The 19,956-nt window shown below is 42.1% G+C and overlaps 1 protein-coding gene across 5 annotated transcripts in view; it reads left to right on the top strand.

Moving 5' to 3' along the window:
- SKAP1 (src kinase associated phosphoprotein 1) overlaps nt 1-19,956 on the top strand; it is a 337,471-nt gene that overhangs the window by 80,939 nt on the left and 236,576 nt on the right. The window lies entirely within an intron of this gene.

Here is a 19,956-nt window from a genome sequence, read left to right as displayed (position 1 = left end):
GATGGTCCCCTGCATAGGTGAATGTTCTCTCTGGTTTGAGCGAGAGAATTGCTTCTACATTGGAAATTTTTACTTGTAGTGTGTAAAAATCTTCCTCCTGATGCAGTGATTATAATTGCAAGAAGAAGAGCTGGGCCAGTGGGAGTATTCAAGTTGTCCTCTCTGAAGTCCACTTGTATGAGAGTATCCATGTTGATTCTACCTTAATCCACATCTGGCCATGCAAGTTTAAAGGGATGATATTTAAGGGACATCTCTGTCCCGGGGTCAACATCCCTTTTCAAAAATTTTGTCTGATGGGTAAGTCAATGCCATTGTTCTTAGATGTGCCTTTTTACTTGGAACATTGGATCCTGAACAGTAAGCTCCACCTGGATGAAACCACCTAGGGGATTTCTGCATGAGGTTCCACATTTTTTCAAGTGGTTCTTTATTTCTTGTCTTTCTGAAAAGGCATGCTGAGGGCGGGAAATTCTTTATGCATTTACCATACATTGACCCTGATCCCAGTTTTGGTAGTTTTTTTTCTTGTTGTTGGTAAAACTGTGACTGAAAGAACACAGGACCTATATATTTTCAATGAACAAATGAGTCATGAGTGTTCTATTTTGAGCATAATTTGTGTTTAGGTTGTGTACCCAGTCCTGCAAGAGGGTGTTATAGTGAATAGCCAGAGGTTGCCCATGTCGCGTTTTGCCTGTCAGTTCCATACAGGCAAATTAATGGATAAGAGTTTTTCTACCTACAAGACTTGGGCTTCCCCTTTCTCTGTCAAATCATCGAGGGAATTACCTAGCTCTGGGCTTTCATACAGGACATATGCTTTCCCTATTAGTATTTGAGAAACCATGATGGGTCATTTAAAACATGCACACAACTGTATGCACATTGACTCCCAATGCATATTTTGCAAGACAGCTGTTCCCAACTTTATGATAAATATTACACTAGGCTCAGAAGCTCTGTTGGCAGTCAGTCCTCTTTTCTTTTATCTAAAGGTTGTTGGACTACAGGTGAATTCAGGCCTGTATATGTATCACTTGATAGCTACAACAACAAATGGTAGCTTGAATGCGCAAATAAGCCACCAAAAATCAAATACTCACAAGCCAAGTTTCCATTGTCACCTGACATCAACCCAAACATAACACTTCAGTGACAGCAGTTTACTTACTCATTTGCAAAATCACTTCTTTGAATTACTACTATAAAATACTCAGTTGAAAGACAAACCTGCAGTATAGGAATTCAATGTTGTTGACACTGTTATTAAAACAATTACGGTATTATGACTGGCTCTTTCACTAGAGCCAGTGTTCTCCAAATAGTCCTACTCAACTTTTGGTGCTTCAGTAAAACAGGGTGCATTTATATTTGTGCTTCATTCATACTTCACACATCTGGCTATCCATGTGCTTTGCATTTTTGTTACCCTTAGACATCACCTTGTGCATTTTGTGCCTGTATATGGCAGCTAAGGTGTTTCCCATCAATGCTCAACATAATATACACAGTTCTGTGATACCTTAGAAGTCAAGTGGTTTGTCTTTGAAACTACAAACTCGGTAACTTCTCTTTGTAGAGACTTTTTAGCTACCTGTATCTTCACTTTATAAAATAAAAAATTGGTGTCCATTTCCCTAATCTCCAGCATCCCACAATATTGAAAATAATCTAAATCTATATGGCATTTGACTTGATTATTGTAAATTGCAATAGAGCTGGAAATTTACTATAGTGGCAGTCATGGATTAGGGACAGAATTAAGAATTTGGAACAGGCAAAGAGTGGGTCTCATATTCAGTAAAATATATGCTGGCAAAATGTACTATAAGTTCACAGCCTGACCTTACTGCAATAATGATGACTACAGAGGGCATGTAAAGTTCAAAGTTCACCTTTTATTTTATGCCTTTTTTGTATAATTATTTCCCCTCTCACCCTCAGTACAAGCTCCCCTTACTCTTGCCCCTTCTATACTCTTCTTTCAGAGTTTATAATAACATCTGTTCTATCTTGTTTAATTTTCTTTTTTAAGGACAACTATATTTCACAGCATCCAAAAATAACATCAGCTTTATCTTTGGTGTAATAGATTGGGTGGGGGGAAATGTGTGTGTGTAGGGGGTAGAATAGCAGTGTCAGTGTAGGGAAGGAGGGGGCGGTGGATCAGACAAGGTTCATGCTTTGTTTGCACGCCATAAAAAGTCTTCAGTTATCAGGTATTTAAACCCAAATCAGCAGTTCCATATCCGTAACCCGAGCCGAATGTTTCTCCACCTAATAGCCATGCCGCTGTCGTTTTGCACCGACTTGGGTGACACTCGATTTGTACTCTCTGACGGGAACAGATGGGCCTTCATTGTGAAACCCCGCCTGTATGCAAATGTGAACCTAGTTTCACCCGATCCCGAGGCCTGACCCGACCGTGTCTATGCATTTTACACAACACGCCTCAGCCTTGCGGGGGGGGGGGGGGTAGAGCAGATAAAAAATGGCTATCGGATAGTACCAGCGTCAGGTCAAGTTTACCATCCGTCTTTTCCATGGGACCAAGACGGCAACACAGTTATTTAGTTTCACCGTCTGATGTTTGCTGTAATAAGCTCTGATTTTCACCTGTTTCTGAACCCAACCTCTTACCCATGGGTTTTTTTCCTTTGCAAAATTAAACAGCCTAGTACAATTGATTCCTTCATTTTCATCAACTCTGGGAGTATAAGAGTATGTGGGGAATGAGGTGCTGACTTCTTTTTAACCTTCTCCCAAACTGCTGCATTTTGAGCCTATCTCTTTCCCTCATTATTCATATATATTAATTTCTTCCCTCTGGAAGAAATGAGAAACCCCGTCTGTTCCAAGTCGGTAGCAGCATGGAAATGGTTGGTTACACAGACACACACACGCACACGCACATACACATGCACACTCCTCTGCCACTTCCTTTCCCTTATTTTTCTTTTTTTTAAAAAAATTGTTAAAATAGAGAAAAATGATAATTGATGTCAAAATAAACAAGAAACGTTTTAGACATCAATTAACAGTTTTGCCTGTACACAGACGTTAGAGACTTGTGCCATAAATCTCGCCATTTAAACGCACAACCCTTCATTAGAGTGAAAATATGAACAGCTGTAATGTAATCGCACATTTATGCCAGCGACAGAGAGAAATCTGGCTGGGGTTGTCATTTTTCACGCTGATGAAGGGCTGCAAGCGGATTTGAGACATGGGTGATTCTAGAACTCTGGCAGGCATTCCTCACTCATTCACTTACACACACACACACACACACACACACACACCCTTACAGTGTGCAGCAAATTGGCAGTCTTTTCTGCAGCATTTCCTATTTTACATTATTTTCTAGCTTGCCATAAAGTAAAATGACATTTTCCCTTTCTAGTCCCCTAGCCCAGGAAGCCTTGGGGACTGACCCCCTAAACTGTATTTTGGATAGATTGTTGTAATTCTTTCTGCCACCAACACACACCTGCTATTCAAGGATATTTTTGTAGTCAAAGTCTGGAACCAGAATAAAAGAAACATTTATTTCAAATCACATAAAAACTGTTTTCTTTGGTAATCTTGCATCTTGCCTTTTGGTAGCCTGTATTACAGAGTGAATGGAAAGATTGCACTTTTACTTTCAGGTTAATTTACTGCACAAAATTTGTGGAGTAATTAAAAAAAACTGGGGGAAATCTTTCTTCTGTGAAGTTTTAATCTTCTCTTTTGTGGAAACTGCTTCATGCGATTAAACTATCTCAAATAATTCTTCATCAAAATGTCTTATCTCAACTTACGGATGATTATTGCTTAATAGGAAACTCATAAGAACTCTTGAAAGAGAACAGGACCTGCATATGCATATCACTTTTTCTCTTCTCTTGCTACATGTGTTAGTAATACAATGGTACCCTACAAAGTTATGATGTTTGTGTGTATGCATTAATACTGTGTCCAGGGCGGCTGTCTACCAGCTCCATCTGGTACGCTGGCTGAGACCCTACCTGGCTGCACACTGTCTTGCCAGAGTGGTACATGCACTGGTTATCTCGCACTTGGACTACTTCAATGCGCTCTACGTGGGGCCACCTTTGTAGGTGACTTGGAAACTACAACTAATCCAGAATGGTGATTGGGAGCAGCTACTGAGACTATATAACACCGGTCCTGAAAGAACTACATTGGCTCCCAGTACATTTCTGAGCACAATTCAAAGTGTTGGTGCTAACCTTTAAAGCCCTAAATGGCCTCGGCCCTGTATACCTGAAGAAGTGTCTCCACTCTCATCGTTCATCCTGGACACTGAGGTCTGGCACTGAGGGCCTTCTGGCAGTTCCCACACCACGAGAAGTAAAGCTACAGGGAACCAGGCAGAGGGTCTTCTTGGTAGTGGTGCCCACCCTTTGGAATACCCTCCCATTAGATGTCAAGGAGATGAATAATTATATATCTTTTAGGAGACATCTGAAGGCAACCCTGTATAAAAAGGTAAAGGGACCCCTGACCATTAGGTCTAGTTGTGACCAACTCTGGGGTTGCGGCGCTCATTTCGCTTTATTGGCCGAGGGAGCCAGCGTTTGTCTGCAGACAGCTTCCAGGTCACCCCGTCGCGGGGATTTGAACCACCGACCTTCTTATAGGGAAGCTTTTTAAGGTTTAATGTTTTACTATGTTTTTATTTATGCTGGAAGCCTCCAAGAGTGGCTAAGGCAACCTAGTCAGATGGGCGGGGTACAAATAATAGTATTATTTTGCGGTAAGGACATTACCATACTGCTACAATGGTTTTATTCCCAGCTGCAGAATTACGAGTACACCTTAACAGATGGAAAGCTGCATTTTTAACAAGAACATACACTTCCATGCCTTTATCTGGAGAATTGTGTATACTGCCTCAGACCATGTTCTGGGGAGCCTGAGTGTTTTCCCAAAGCTTATCAAGGTTCCACAAGGATCAATAATGGCAAAGTCCCCTGAAAGAGTTTACCCAGCATTACTGATCTTTCTCTAGAAATTGTAGCCAAAAGGAAATAGTTAGTATGCTTTAGGGCAAGGGTGGGTGCCAGGTCAGGCCTGGGTGCCAAATGTGGTCCTCTAAGCTTCTCTATCTGGTCCTCAGAATTCTCCTAACCCCACACCCCTCCCCAGCCCTGTTTTACACTCTCCTTGAATGTATTTGCATGGCTGGAATGTGTCCTTGAACTCTGAATAATGCCTTTTGCTTGCCTGGATGGAGGACAGAGAGGTGAATGTGGTAGAAACTAGCCTACTGTATAAAGGTAAAATATGCACTTATTATTTTGCTCTGCCCACTGTTGTCTTTGCACTGTTCACCACTGGCATGTGGCCACTGGAAGGGAATGTGACTCACAGGCTGCTTTAGGGTATGTTAGTTCACATGGGGTAGTGGAACATCCAGGATCCTTTGTAACATCCAGACATTCTTTGGCAGACAAGCCAATATATGAAGAGGTCCCTGAAGTTAAACCACTACTGGGGAAAAGGCATGTGATTCCACCAGCTTTCTCTCCTTTCTGAATGCCTTCTGCTGTCCCCAGATATCATGCACCCCACATAATAGTTTGCACATGAAAATCTGTTTCCATATGTTTATGGCATTTAGTGGAATTACATGTTTATGCACAACTGCATTGGGACATTTGAGATAGCAATTTTAAGATAAAATGATATAGAGGCTCCAAAATTGTTTGCACGAGGAATAAAACTCCCACAAGTAGATCTGTTGGAGGAAATGCAAAAAGTTCATTTGCTGAAGGGGCAGAGGAAGCCCAGTTCCAGTAATGAAATAATGCACGTGACGCTAGGTGAGGTAAGTACAGGTATTCCCCTCTTTCCTAGAAGCCCTGAAACAGGACATGAAAGCAATAGCCCCACTATTGTTCCCTAGTAGTTAGTATGAGGGACATACTTCCTTTGACACCTGGAGGTCCCATGTAGCCATCCTGACTAGTAGTCATAGCCTTATCTGCCATATATTTGTCTATTCTGTTTGTCTAATAAGATGTAACCAGACTGGGTGAGTCCAAGGGGTGGTAAATGCCTGCTTGTGGGAGATGGTACTGCTACTTGCCTTGAAAAAGGAAATATGAGCCGCTTCCTCAAGAGATCCTCCCTTGATCCTGAGACGTTTAGCCACTTGGCAGTAAGTTGCCAATCTCAACTTTTAGGCCAGGTTGTCAAGATGGTGGTAGAATTCAGGTGTGCTTGGAGAAGGTGGATTATCTAGACCCATTTCAATCTGGTTTCAGGCTTGAGTTCAGTACTGAAACAGTCTTGGTCACCCTGGCTGATGACTGGTATAGAGAGGCAGGGGAGGAAGTATATGCACTTTGCCTAATATAGTCATTTTTGCAAAACACATTTCCCATAATATTTATATCTTCTCCAATACATTGCATTTTTGAATATTGTTTTCATGAATATATGCATTTGTATATACATTACTTGACTGGAGAATTGCATTGCAAAATTCTGAGAAGTGTGAATTTTGAAGGATTGCTGTGTTTTGGTGTACATACTGTTTTGGAAAGTATGAATCAGGTAGATTGGCCTTTAAATGTGAACTGAATTTAATTTCTCCCTCACCCCTGCATCGGTGTATTCCTGGATCCAGCTTTGTCACTCAAGGCCTAGGTGACTTCCATGGCTAGAAGTGCTTTTTTCCAACTCCTGTTAGTTTATCAGCTCCACAGAGAAAGCCAGGCCACAGTGATCCATGCCCTGGTAATCTCCTGGTTTGACTACAGTAATGTGCTCCTCATGGGGCTATCCCTGAACAGTATGCAGGAGCTGCAGCTGGTAGATAATGTAACTGCAAGAATTTTGAGTAAAGAGGAGTTTCACTGACCACCTATTCATTACAAGGCCAAATTCAAGGTGTTGACTTTAGCACATATTACCCTAAAAGATTCAGGAGCGCCCCTCTCCATATCTGCCAACCTAGGCTTTGTGATTTGTAGGAGAAGCTCTTTTTGTGATCTTATCAGTGGATATGGCCTATTGTATGGTGGCTTTGAAGGTACCTCTTTCTTTTTCTCTCTGTCACGAATTTTGGGTTTCAGTGTAAAACACATCTTTTCAAACAGACATTTTGGGGAGGTTAAGTTGCTGCTGAACTGTTTTAATGGTTAGATGCTATGTTTTAAACTTGTTTTAGTTTAATATTCTTCAACTTTTGTCATTCATTCATCACCCTTGGACCCTACAGGATGAAGGGTGATCTGAATGTACCTTAATTATATCATTATGTTGTCAAATATGATTGCTGACATGACATCACTGTAATTAGGAAAAATAAGGCTAATTTAAAAAAAATAAAATGGCACCAAAGCAACAGCTGACCTGGGCTGTGGACAGCTGTAGCCAATGAAGAATTAAGTTTGGGAGAGTTATTTGGGGAGGAAGGTATGTTTCAGGCCCTCTGAAAGCTCTTTTCATATTGAAAATGAAGAATATTTGGTGCAGCCTTAGATAAGATGTCAACATGTGCATTCTATTCCTTTAAAAACTCCCATGCAAGAACACTCAGTTATAGAAAACTGAATTGTGCAACATTCTACAAATGTGCAAGTTTTACTTATTCTAGGCACATTCAGGTATTTTCTGAAGATACAACGTTCAAACTGTGGATAGGGGCAGGTGTGCATGCATGCCTTGCTTCCAACATCCCTGTGCATACCTGTCCTATCCATGCAGTCTTCAAACTTTTTGTGTTAGCAAGGAAGGTCTACAGGGGGCTTTTACTTGGGCATGCTTGATTGCGAATAGAACTCTCTGGGTAATTGGGCACCCTGATAAAGCAGGGTCCCTGATTGCATTCAAGCAAATGCATGGAAAAGCCCACTGCAGGTCTTCCCTGGTCAACATGGAAAGTTCAGGGTTGAGTTGCATGGTGATGTTGGAATGGGGTCTGACATGCATGCCTCTGCTTCTGTCCACAGACAAATGCCTACTTAGCATCAGTGGGGGTAAGAAGTCTATGCAGAACCCTCCCTTCACCAGACGTAGGTGTAAAATTATTCAGTCTTCGCTGCAGTAAGGCTAAAAACTGAATGGAAGTTAAAATTCTTTTTCTGAAGTTGCAAGTGCAATCCCCAAAACAAGAATAAATAGCCCTAACCAGCTATTTCATACATACAGTTACCCTCTTGAGGTACGGTAATTTTGATCTGTTTTAGTATTTTATCTTTTGTATGTTTTGATGTACTGTTGTGAATTTTTCTTGGTTTTCTTGTTTTATCTCTTTGTAAACTGCTTTGAGGTTTTATACAATCAAGTAGTGTATAAATTTTATGAAATCATCATCATCATCATCATCATCATCATCATCATCATCATCCTGGAGAGCCATATTCAAACAGGGTGAAGAATTGGAGATCTTCAGAAGAAGATTGGACAACTATCTATTAACAAAACTTTCAGGTCATGATTGGTGAGCCTGTGACTCTCCAGATTTACTTGGGTCTTTAGCACCCAGCAGCGCTAGTCAGCATGGTCAGTTTTCCACCCTTGGTTTAGGACAAGGGTGGGGATCTATTTTGGCTTCATGGGCCATGTCCTTATCAGCATCTGCCTTGCAAACCAAATTTTATAGGTTGACAGGGCCACCCACCTGTCAAAATCTTTTTCGCTCTGATCTTAAAGTTGGGGATAGGAGATTTGCAAATCTTTGCGAGCCCCCCCCCACACCTCCTTCAAGATCAGAGAGAGATTGGGAACTTAAAAGGGGAGGGGAGGAGACTTGGGAAAGTTTTTGCAATTCTTCCCAATTCCCATTTAAGTCCTCAATCTTTGGGGACTTAAAAGGAGGGGAGGCTTGTAATGGCCTTGGCAACCCTTGCCACCTTTACGATCAGTACTCATGTTTCTTGTATGAGCAGCAGTGGCAGCAGCAGGGTGAGTGAGAAGAGTCTCCCCCATCCTCTCTCCTGCTGCCTCCCACCCACTTGTAGGAGAAGTGCATGAGTTGCTTCAAAGAGTGCTTTTGAGAAGTGTTTTAAGCCAGCTCCTGGTCCTGTGTTTCAGCTGAAACAGGACCAGGAGCTGTCCTAAAAGTGCTTCTTTTCTGAGTGGGTGGGTGAGATTCCTCACCCATGGCCTAGGGCAGTGGTGGCCAAACTTGGCCCTCCAGTTGTTTTGGGACTACAGTTCCCATTATCCCTGACTACTGGTCCTGTTAGCTAGGGATGATGGGAGTTGTAGTCCAAAAACAGCTGGAGGGCCAAGTTTGGCCACCACTGGTCTAGGGTATAGCCGAGCCTCCCTTTGTAAAATAATCCATAATATTGAAGCCAATGCTGAAAGAGTCCTGTGTTACCTATAAGGAGCATAGTTTCGTCTTTGCTTTTCCCAATCATTGCTGCAGGTTCTTTGGTTTTCTATATCTTCTGCATGCTGATGATCCCTGATCATTGGCCCATGCTGGCTAATAGAACTCAAGACATCTGGAGAGCACCAGATTAGACTAAGGGGAGAGCCACCTGTGATTTACCTGTGTCTGGGCTGTAGGCCTGGGTTCACATGACTAAATGCTCTTCTATACTTTCCAATTTAAGAAATCACTTTATGTGGAAAATCAGATGTCGGGGAAGAATTCTAGTCTAGCTTTTGCCCAGCTATGCAGGGACTTTTTCTTTTGTATGGAGGAGTATCCAGCCATGTGAATCCCTACCTGCAGAATGAAGGGACAAAGTCCAGATGTAGCAAGGATAGGTAGTCTGTGGCACTCCGGATGTTGTCGTGCTACACCTCCCATCATTCCTAACCACTGGCCATGGTGGCTGGGGCCAATGGTAGTTGGAGTCCAACAGCTTCTGAGAGGTACCAGGTTAGGGAAGGCCAGTGTGGTGTAATGGTTAGAGCATTGGATTAGGACCTGGGAGACCGGGGTTCGAATCCCCACTCAATTATGAAGCTCATTGGGCTACTTACCATCTCTTAGCCTTACCTACCTCACAGCCTTGTTGTGAGGATGAAATGGAGAAGAGGACTCAGTTGTGGGGGCTGTGGGGTGGGTGAAGAGGAGGGGGAAGATATGAAGACCTGTCTCGTGCAAGTCGAGCTGGAATAGATGACCCTTTGGTTCTTTTCAGTTCCATGATTCTAGACCATCTCATTTCCCCCCTAATTACTTAAAAGCAGCAAATAAAAGAATATATACTGCCATCTAGAAAAAAAATGTGCTTATGGGGAAAGTTAGTGACAGGAATGCTGCGGTTGATCTGTGTTCTTTTTGGTTCAGTATTGCATTCTGGCTTACTGCACCGATGGATACGTTGTGGTCCATTTAGTCCTCAATGAAAATACACGGCGTTTATGGATCACAGTTGGACCCTCCCATTGTTATTGTCCCAGAGAACTTAGCCATGGCATATTTGCAGTTTGAAGCTAGAGGAAAGGGGTACAGGGAGCCATCTTGTGGCTGTTTTTGCATCCAGCAATTTAGTCTTATTGAAGGTTTTTTGTGGGAGATTATGAAGGTTGGATATCAAGGAGAGAAAACAGCAATAGAGGACAGGGGGTGCACAAAGGTTGGTTGGGGTGGAGAGTGTGCGTGGCGGGTGGGGGTGAATCCAAATATAAATCAAAATGATCAGTCACTATAAACTGAGAGAAAATGGCATGGAGTATAAATAGGAGCTGGAACGACAAAAGAGATGGAGCTCCAGTTGTAAATACTCATTATCTTAATGTGACAGAATGTGAATTGCAAGGCCTCGGGAAATTACAAAAGATCGAGGGGGGAGACAAGGGGGGATTGGAATGATGCAACAATGTTTTAGATGTTTTTAATAAGTTGCGGTTGCATTTGCTCCTTGTAATCAGTTAAAGAAGAATCCTAGATACATAATTGGTATTTCTGTTTTGTTTTTAAATAACAATCATACATGAGTTGATGTATTTAAATGCACCCTTATGCACCCCCCCCCCCGTTCTAAAGCCTAATAGGAACATCCTGGGCTTTCCCCTCCCCCATTCCCGGACATCTGGTTGCATAGACTTGTGTGTCAAACCACATGAGATCTGAATAGAATTTATCTAAATTTTATATGCATGGTTTGATGTAAATTGAAATATATCGTACAGCATACCCCTCCCTGCAGACATATTGGTTTTTCCATCGCTGCTTGAACTTTTAACCTCAGGGGTTTTGAGCCGGTCACACGCTGACCCGTCTGAACTCTGCTGGTACAAGCCAAGTCTAGAAGGCACGCTGGGCAGCCATGGCAACCGAAAGCAGCATACCCCCATCTTTCCCTCTGCCTTCCCTCGTCCTCCTTTCCGCTTCTCAAAATCCGAACACCAAATATATTCTCAGACCTTCTTTAGACCACTTTGGAATTCCATGAGACAAAGCAGGGGAGCTTATGTTTAGCTCAGCTAAGATGGTCATTTTTGCCACAGCTCTATTATTCAGGAATAAGAGACATTTCTGTTATTCTCTGTGGCACTGTTTCTACATAATTTTTACATAATGCTTCCAGCATGCGAATAACTTTGAACAGCTATAGGAGAGGAGGATGCCTGAACTGAGACCTGCAGTTTTAAAGAGGGATGAATTTCAAGCCAGAATTTATTAGAACCCAGGTCATGGAACCTTTTCCGAATGCTAGAACTCAAAACTGGGATTTGCAAATACTTTAAATTAGAGTTCATTTGGGCATGTGCAAATAACCCAATCCCCTCCCTCCCCCAAAGGTGAGCACAAGCAGGTTCTTCCTTCCTTCAGTAGAATCACCATGCCATATTAAAAATGATGGGCAGGAAGTGGTGTAGTGGTTCAGGTTAGGGTGTTAACCTTGAAACCACTTGGTTGACAACTCACTTCAGCCATGAACTTGCTAGTGGCTATTGTTGTTGTTGTTTAGTCGTGTCCGACTCTTCGTGACCCCATGGACCAGAGCACGCCAGGCACTTCACGCTAGTGGCTATAATAGTCTCTCAATTTAATAGGGTGATAATAATACAGATCTACATTACAAGGTTTTCGTAAGGATTACTGAGCTAATATATGTGACGTGCTTTGAACACTCAAAATGTCATGTACGTTTAAGGTTTTTATTATTTTTATTGCTGTTAAGATGTCATTTTTCAGTGGACTGACTTGTAGTGCATTAACTATGTGCTATGTGTGAACTCCATTTTTTAAATGAAAAGTCACTTTATGAGGGGGAAATTTAATGCAGAGAAAGAGTCAGGAGGGTGCTGAAACTTTACCTGGCCTGCAGTTTTGCTGCTCCAAACACATTTTCCCAAACCTGCTTTGGGGGCCATATAACAGGAAAGGTCACTGGGGCATAAGATTTGGAATGAGGAAATGGCTGGCATAAAATGGGTTAAACACCTTTCTCATGGCTACTTCTTAAGTTTCCTGTTCCCAAAGCAGATAATCACTTTCGCTCACAATATGAAGATAGCCTCTTAGTGCAGGGCAGCAGTCATCAACCTTTTTGGGTCAGTGGACACATTTGGAATTTTGAGGAAGTGCCATGGGTGCAAGTCACAAAATAGCTCCCCTAGAGGCGTGGCATATTACAAAGTATCTGCCATGCAGCATGTAGCATAGCACAAAATGGCTGTCCTGAGGGAATTGCATAAGACGAAGTGGCTGCTGTGGGGGGCGTGCCATAATAGCTGCCACATCTATAAGAGCAGAAAAAGAGACAGAACCAGAGTGGGCATGTTTAGCTGCCCCGTCAATAGGGAAAAAGACTCCTACACCAGGCTCTGCCACACAAGCTCACAGAGAGAAGCTGTCTGCGCCTCTCCTTTGTTCAGAACAGAGGGGGAGGGTGCATGTCCAATCTAGGCATCCAATCAAATGTGTGCATGTTAATGGGGTGTGTTTAATGTTGGAAAGACTGAGGCAGTGCAAGCAGGAACTGAGCAGGAAAAAGAATCGTGTACTGTGGATATTGGAGGAGATATTTACTGAGACTTTTCGTGGATGCTATAGGAAGGACTGGTGGGCACACTGACACCTATGGGTGCCACACTGGCGACCCTTGGCGTAGGAGAACACAAGCTTAGAACTACTAGGAATGGGTGAATCTGTCAATTGTGGTTTCCTTCAGTTTCTCATTTTCCAATTTTACGTTCACCACCACAATTTGTGATTTTTAAAAAAATGTTTTCATGAAAATTCATCAGCATCTTAGTATGTATTTCTCCTAATAAACGCATTTCAATTTAAGTTCCCCTAATATAAACATTCTTGCAAGTAAGAAGAATTGCTCTTATATAATTGCTGTTGTCGCTTTCATTATTATTGCTATTGTTATTATTAGTCTCATACAAATTGCCTCTAAAGTGACTCACAGAAAAGTAAGGTGTACAAAATTTTTAAATCAGTATAATCAGTCCTCACATGACTAATATATAACATAAAAAAGAGTATCACAGTTTCTGGACTGAGATAACTAACACATCAGATTTTGTCAAATGCCTGCTAGAATGGGTAGGTTTAACCTGGTGTTGTAAAGATGTTAATGTAAGCACTTGGGACTTATTAGCACTTCCACTTGTCCCATTTTTAGAAAGTATTGGTCTGAGCAGTTTTTTGCTTGTTGCATGCTATCTAGGCATAGATCTGAGCAGTTTTGCCTTTGCCCCACCACTTTCCTTTGGAAAACCTGCTCTTTAGTGCTAAATTGGAGCAAACATCAATTTGGAGATAACCCAATTGAGTTTTGCTCTGATTCAATGACAAATAGCTGTTTTTTCGGGGGGAAAGTGGCAGGGCAAGTAGAAGTGGGGATGAGCGTCACTGACAAGAACATTCCAGGAGTCACAACTGAAAAGGCTCTCTCCTTCATCTCAACCCTCTGAACTTTCTCAGAGGGGGCACCTAGAAGAGGGCATCAGTTGATTTAGTGTAGGGCCATTTAGTGTCTTTCTTTGTGTTGTTTTTACTAGTATATGCATTTTAATGGACGATCTACGCTAACAAACACATTTTTGTATACTTTTTTTGTTGGCAAATTAGTTCACAAAATTCAGAGACGTGCAGATTTTGAAGGATAGCTGCATTTCAGGTTTTGGGTTGTTTCAGGAAGTGTGGAAAAAAGCGAACTGTGTCAGATTTCTCTCCCATCTAAGAGCTGTGGATTAAAGCAGTTTAAACCTCTGATGTTTGTGTCATGTATGCCAATCAGCACTTAATACTTCAGTCATTCAATTATAGGGTGCATGTGTGAATTCACTTATGTACCCTTTTAAGCTTAAAGAGTGCCTCAAGTGAGCAAGATGTGATTCAACACTAAAAAATAATGAAACACTGATTTCTGTGCGTTGTATCAATTAAATAGATGAAGCAAATTTGTAGGCAATCCCATTGCTTGGAACACAACATATGCTTCTACTATTCATGGGGAAGGGAAAACAACTATGAAGCACACTGTTTCTCTTCCACACCAGCCCTTGCCTAGTGGAAAGTCTGTCAAGCCTCTCTTTTGTTTTCTCAGATTTCTCACACTTTCAGTCTTTGCAAACATAAGGACTAGAAACTTGCTTTTTTCTTTAAAAAAATAGGTAAGATTTACAGGATACAGATATCTGCCCAGTGTCATATTTTGTATGTTTGCTTATTATTTGATTGTCTAGACTGCCCTTCATCCAAGGGTTCTCAGGACAGTGTACAATAAGTGCAACACACTTGTGGAATTCATACAGCCTGGAATGGGAAACGTCTTTGGGTAAAACAGAAAAATTCCTTCCAGTAGCACCTTAAAGACCAACTAAGTTAGTTCTTGGTATGAGCTTTCGTGTGCATGCACACTTCTTCAGATACTTCTTTGGGTAATTATTCATGTCTGTAGCACTTTCCAGCATATAGAGAGTTTTAGCATTCTTATCTATCCTGTCGTCACTAAAACCTTATGAAATAGACTAGGAGACATCAACTTTTACAAGGCTACCCAGTGAGCTTCATGTCTTAGCAGAGGTTTAGACCTATGCCTCTCTCACATCCAAATCCAACAGGTACTCATTGGCACCCACTTGTGAGTCTTTAGGAGGTGCTGCCATCGTAATTTTAATTTGTTTCAGAGAGCCACAAGAGCTACAAAAGGCTGCTTGCTTATTTCTGCTTTCACAGAAAGAGAGGACCCAGTGCCTATATTTGGGGCATGTGGGAATTGTTCTGGGAAGAAGGCATTGATTTCTTATGCAGAACATTTCTGAGATTATAATATATAGCAGATTCATAAAGGTCATACAGGTCTCAGTAAGTTCTCTAAGTTAGGGGGTCCTCCCCCTTTTGAGGTCTAGAATTTTGTTCTTTCTTTAAGAACAACAACTGGAAACATGTATTTCCCGGAGTCTGCATCTAAGAAGATTGATCTCATTAAATACCCTTGAACCAGTTTCTGGTATGTCGTATCAACCCATGCTTAAATGAATATTTTTGTGCTCTTAGAAATAACATACCTGCCATTTTCTAGATGGAGTAGAGGCTGTTGAGGTCTGCCTGTGTGCCTGTGTGTCTCCATTCCAATATTGCTGGAAGAGTTAAAAGCCTCCCACACTCTTCTTTCACACTGAGCATCATGCTCCCCCTTCCCTTCAATAGGTTAAGGAAAAACAAGTTAAGTAGCTGCCTGCTGCATATCTAAGCACATGTCTCGTTTGACCCTTAGTTAGTACTTAGACCCTATTGATTTTTATGAAACATACAGTAAGTGCAACTAACTCTAGGTCTGTTTGCAAAAGCAGGAAAAGTGCATGAACTTAAGATCATACAAATGTCCCTTAGGATGTAATGTTCTCATTAAGAGTATCTGTTATCTTCGCATAAAAGTGTGTGGTATTAGTAGCTGCTGGTTTGCTTTCCACAATACTCACCAAAGACACAAGTCTCCCCCAAAAGTGAAACATTGCATGGAGCTGTTGTGCCAGGCAGGAGTTCACTGCTGCAAATGTAAGCTGTGTTTTTTTAAAAAAAACATGTTCCTAAATGCTATATGTCCCCTATTTATCAAGTAGGATGCAGGTGCATGATAAGAAACACAGTCTTTGACGTGGTTCCTGGCAGCAGTGGTGGTGGGAACACTATTCTTGTCATTTATGAAGGCACTGTAGAAGGCAATTTATATTCGAGAGGCCTCTGGTCTCCATATCCTTTACATCTTTCTTGAGTGCCAAAAAATCAAGGTTTTGTTACTCTGGTCTCACTGAGGTGCAGGTTCAAGTCTGTTTTCAGAGTTTAGGTTGAAGATATCCTGGGGTCGTCTCTGTTCAGCTTGAGAGCAAGAGGTTCTCATGGTTTAAAGCTGGCTTGTGTAAAGGCGGGATATGGTCATGGAAAGGATCTGTTTTTGAAAGAACCTGGAAGTGTGCTCGGGAAAACAAATGGCTCTTTTTGCCCCGTTTAGAAAAACGTGTGGGCCTTTCAAGTTCGGCATGAGGTCATTTGGGGGGCAGTCTGGGTGAGTTTACAATTAATCTACAAACTCCTAAGACCAGGGGCATGGGGGGCGGGGAGGAACGTGGGGAAAGATAATGAGGGGGAAAGTAGACTTCTTGAGTTTATACATCTTTTGTTTGTAACATGGCACACACTTTTCCATGGGTTTTGTTCCTTGCTCATTCCCAAAGAATATTTAACAGGAGACTTCTGTAAAACACGGTAATGTGTCCAGTTATTTATCCCCAAAAGCAATAGACAAGGCTAAGTAAACACCAGTTATAGAATGCAGCATCAGTTTTTATGGTTCTCCTAAATACTTCAGCCTAAGAAACAAAAAAAACAAATTGATGATAATAATATCCAAATAATATTACATTCAAAACATTGCCTGTATGTTATCTTGGCATTCCTTACAATAACTCCATAAGGTAGGTGAGAGTGCTGAGGCTGGAAGATTGTAGCTTGTAGATCATCAAGTAAGTTGGGGGTGAGAGGTGGTAAAATGAATTCTGTATAACTCAAAAACTTGTTTTTTAATTGATTGGGCTAATACTTATTTATTTGCAAGCAAGTATGGGGAACCTGCAGATCCCTAGATGTTGCTACAGTCCCATCATACTTGAGTATTTGCCCATGCTAGCTGGGGTTCATGGGAGTTAGAGTCCAACAACACCTGGAGAGCCAGAAGTTCCCTACTCTGATTTATGGTATTTCTAGTCTGCCCTATAACAGAGTTCTCAGGTGGCTCCCAGGTCAAGAAATAAGAATTAAAATGTATTAGAAGCCTAATACAGCATAAAAGGTGCCAAGTGAACTTCTTTAGGGAGGGCACACTAATAGCCAAGGTGCTACCATTGGAAAGGCCTTTTATTCCTCTAGCCATCTGTTGCGTCTCACTTAGTAGGGACACTTGAGGAAGAGCCTCGGAAGAGCTCAAGATCTGCGTAGGTACAAGTAGAAAGTGGTTTGCTGAGCCAAAGTTGTTAAACGGTCTTAAAAGTCAAAACCCAGCACCTTGAATTGGGCTTGGCAGTGGAGGGGGGCAATGAAGATGACAGAGCACCGTTGTGATCTACTCATGTCACCTAGACCCAGGTAATAGTCTCACAGTCATATTTTGAACTTACTGAAGCTTCTGAACCATTTTCAAAGGCAGACCTGTGTACAATGCATTGCTAATCTAAACTGGCAAAGGACGCTGTTGCCCTTCCTTCCTTTTGTGCCTCTAGTAGCAAAGGTGGATCACTGAGCACTCGAGACTAGACTGTGAACTTGATGCTTTAGAGCAGGGGTCGGCAACCTAAGGCCCAAGGGCCACAAGTGGTCCACGGGGGTTGTTTAACCAGCCCATGAGCCGCCCCCGAACCAAGCCGCCCGCTCGGCAAGTCCCTGCGCGCTGTGCTAAACTGGTGCAGCGCGGCACAGGGACTCGCTTCCACGGTGCCGGAAATCGCGTCTGCGCATGCATAGATGCCTAAGATCACGTCTGCGCAGGCGCCAGAAATTGTGTCTGTGCAGACGCAGGCGCCGGAAATCGCAGGCGGCCGCGGGCGCGATCTGGCCCACAGAGGGATCTCCACTGGAGTGAACCGGCCCAGGCGAGGTAAAACTTGCTGGCCCTGCTTTAGAGGGAGTGAACCCCCTCTAGAACAGGTTGAACACCACCTGAGCAGATGAACCAACTACTAATAGTATTTCAGTTTTATCTCGACTGAGTTTCACATTTATTGGCTCTCATTCAGTTCATTACCATGTCTAGGCACTGATGTAATGATCAGATCATCTCACTTTTATTTTATGAAAAGGAGTAGAAATAAACATTAGCCTATTAATCTATTAATCTCTTTCATTTCATTAGAGCGTGTGCAGGAGAACACCTGCTAGGTTGTTACCCTTTCGTTAGTCTCCCATTCTGCTGCCCTTGGCGGCACCCAAACAGCACTACCTGGGGGCAGTCACCTCACCTTGCCTCATGATAAAGCCACTTATGGGGAAGGACCATAGCTCATTAGTAGAGCACATGATTTGCATACAAAAGGTCTCAGGTGCAATCTCTGGTTTCTCGAGGTAGGACTAAGAAAGATTCTTGCCTGAAAGCTTAGAGAACCATTGCTACTTGCTAGTCGTTGTAAACAGTTTCCTGTGTTCCAGGGCTCTTCTCTGATCCTGTAACTTTTCAATCATGGCAAATAAAACTCTTTCTAGTATTGAATGGTTCTGAAATTGCTGAGCGAGACTTTTGTGTGTGGGGAGGGGGTCGTTTTGAAGAGGAAGCAAAGATGCGATTTTGTAGGATGGTTTTATATCAGTGTCTCAATTTTACTCCAACTGGAGTGTTATAAAACCTTTACTCATATTTAGAAGCTGTCTGTCCTCTTCCTATGGCATCTGGGAACTAATTGAAACAAAATATCTCTGAAAAGTCTGTTGGTGTTTGTAAAGGGGTTTTTTTTAAAAAAAAAAGGAAACAAAAAAAGTCTAGAGTTTTGCATCATTTTCTTTGCTGTTTTGCAAAGCCATCTTGAATTGTGAAAAACAATGCAATTAATTTTCTCCCAGTGCAATCATGCATAGATTTAATAAGCATCCAAAGGTGGGATCCATCTGTAACGTATGCGCTGCATGCTAAATTACTTCGCTTCTGCTATTTTTTTCTTTCCAAACCTTAATTAATTGAAGAAAAAAAATTGTTTATTAAAGTGGGAACAGGCTGGGCCCTGTCTTTGAGTCTCTGGTTCAAAAGTTCATGCAAATCCCTAAAGACTCATATGTATGTGTGCGCGCCTGTGTGTGTGAGAGAGAGAGAAGGAGGGGGAGAGAGAAAGAAAAAGAGAATGAAAGAAACAGTCTTACTCACAAACAGTCTCATTCGTTTCTCTGTTTGGTGTTGCCTCCCAGGTTCTGTGCTAAGGAGCAGTGGATCCTCCTTCCTAATGAACTCTGCCCTTTTCCCTATATTTGGGTATTCCTAATCCTTATTTTTTCTTCCTTTCTTAGTGCACCACAAGAGAGGTCCAGACCTTAAGCAATCACCTTTTTTTGTATGAAGAAACAGGCACTCAGAATTTAATTTGTTAAATAAAAGGGAAGCAAATGGGCATGCCAGGACAACATTTTCTAGCCTGGAAAATCTGCCTCCTAAACTGAAGTGCATGTGGCTTAGTGAAGTATTTAGGGGAAATCTTGCTGAGGGGCATGGGGCAGAAGACTTGATATCCTGAGCCTGAGAGTGCCAAAGCTCATTTTAATGAAACTTGGAGCCCCAAAATGTAATTGGAACTGGTTCTTGTAGTATACAGTGGTACCGTGGGTTACATACGCTTCAGGTTACATACGCTTCAGGTTACAGACTCCGCTAATCCAGAAATAGTACCTCGGGTTAAGAACTTTGCTTCAGGATGAGAACAGAAATTGTGCTCCGGTGGCATGGCAGCAGCGGGAGGCCCCATTAGCTAAAGTGGTGCTTCAGGTTAAGAACAGTTTCAGGTTAAGAACGGACCTCTGGAACGAATTAAGTACTT

Source organism: Podarcis muralis, chromosome 13 (assembly GCF_964188315.1).
Source record: "Podarcis muralis chromosome 13, rPodMur119.hap1.1, whole genome shotgun sequence".
Lineage (NCBI taxonomy): Eukaryota > Metazoa > Chordata > Lepidosauria > Squamata > Lacertidae > Podarcis > Podarcis muralis.
This window is presented reverse-complemented; position numbering and strand designations above follow the sequence as displayed.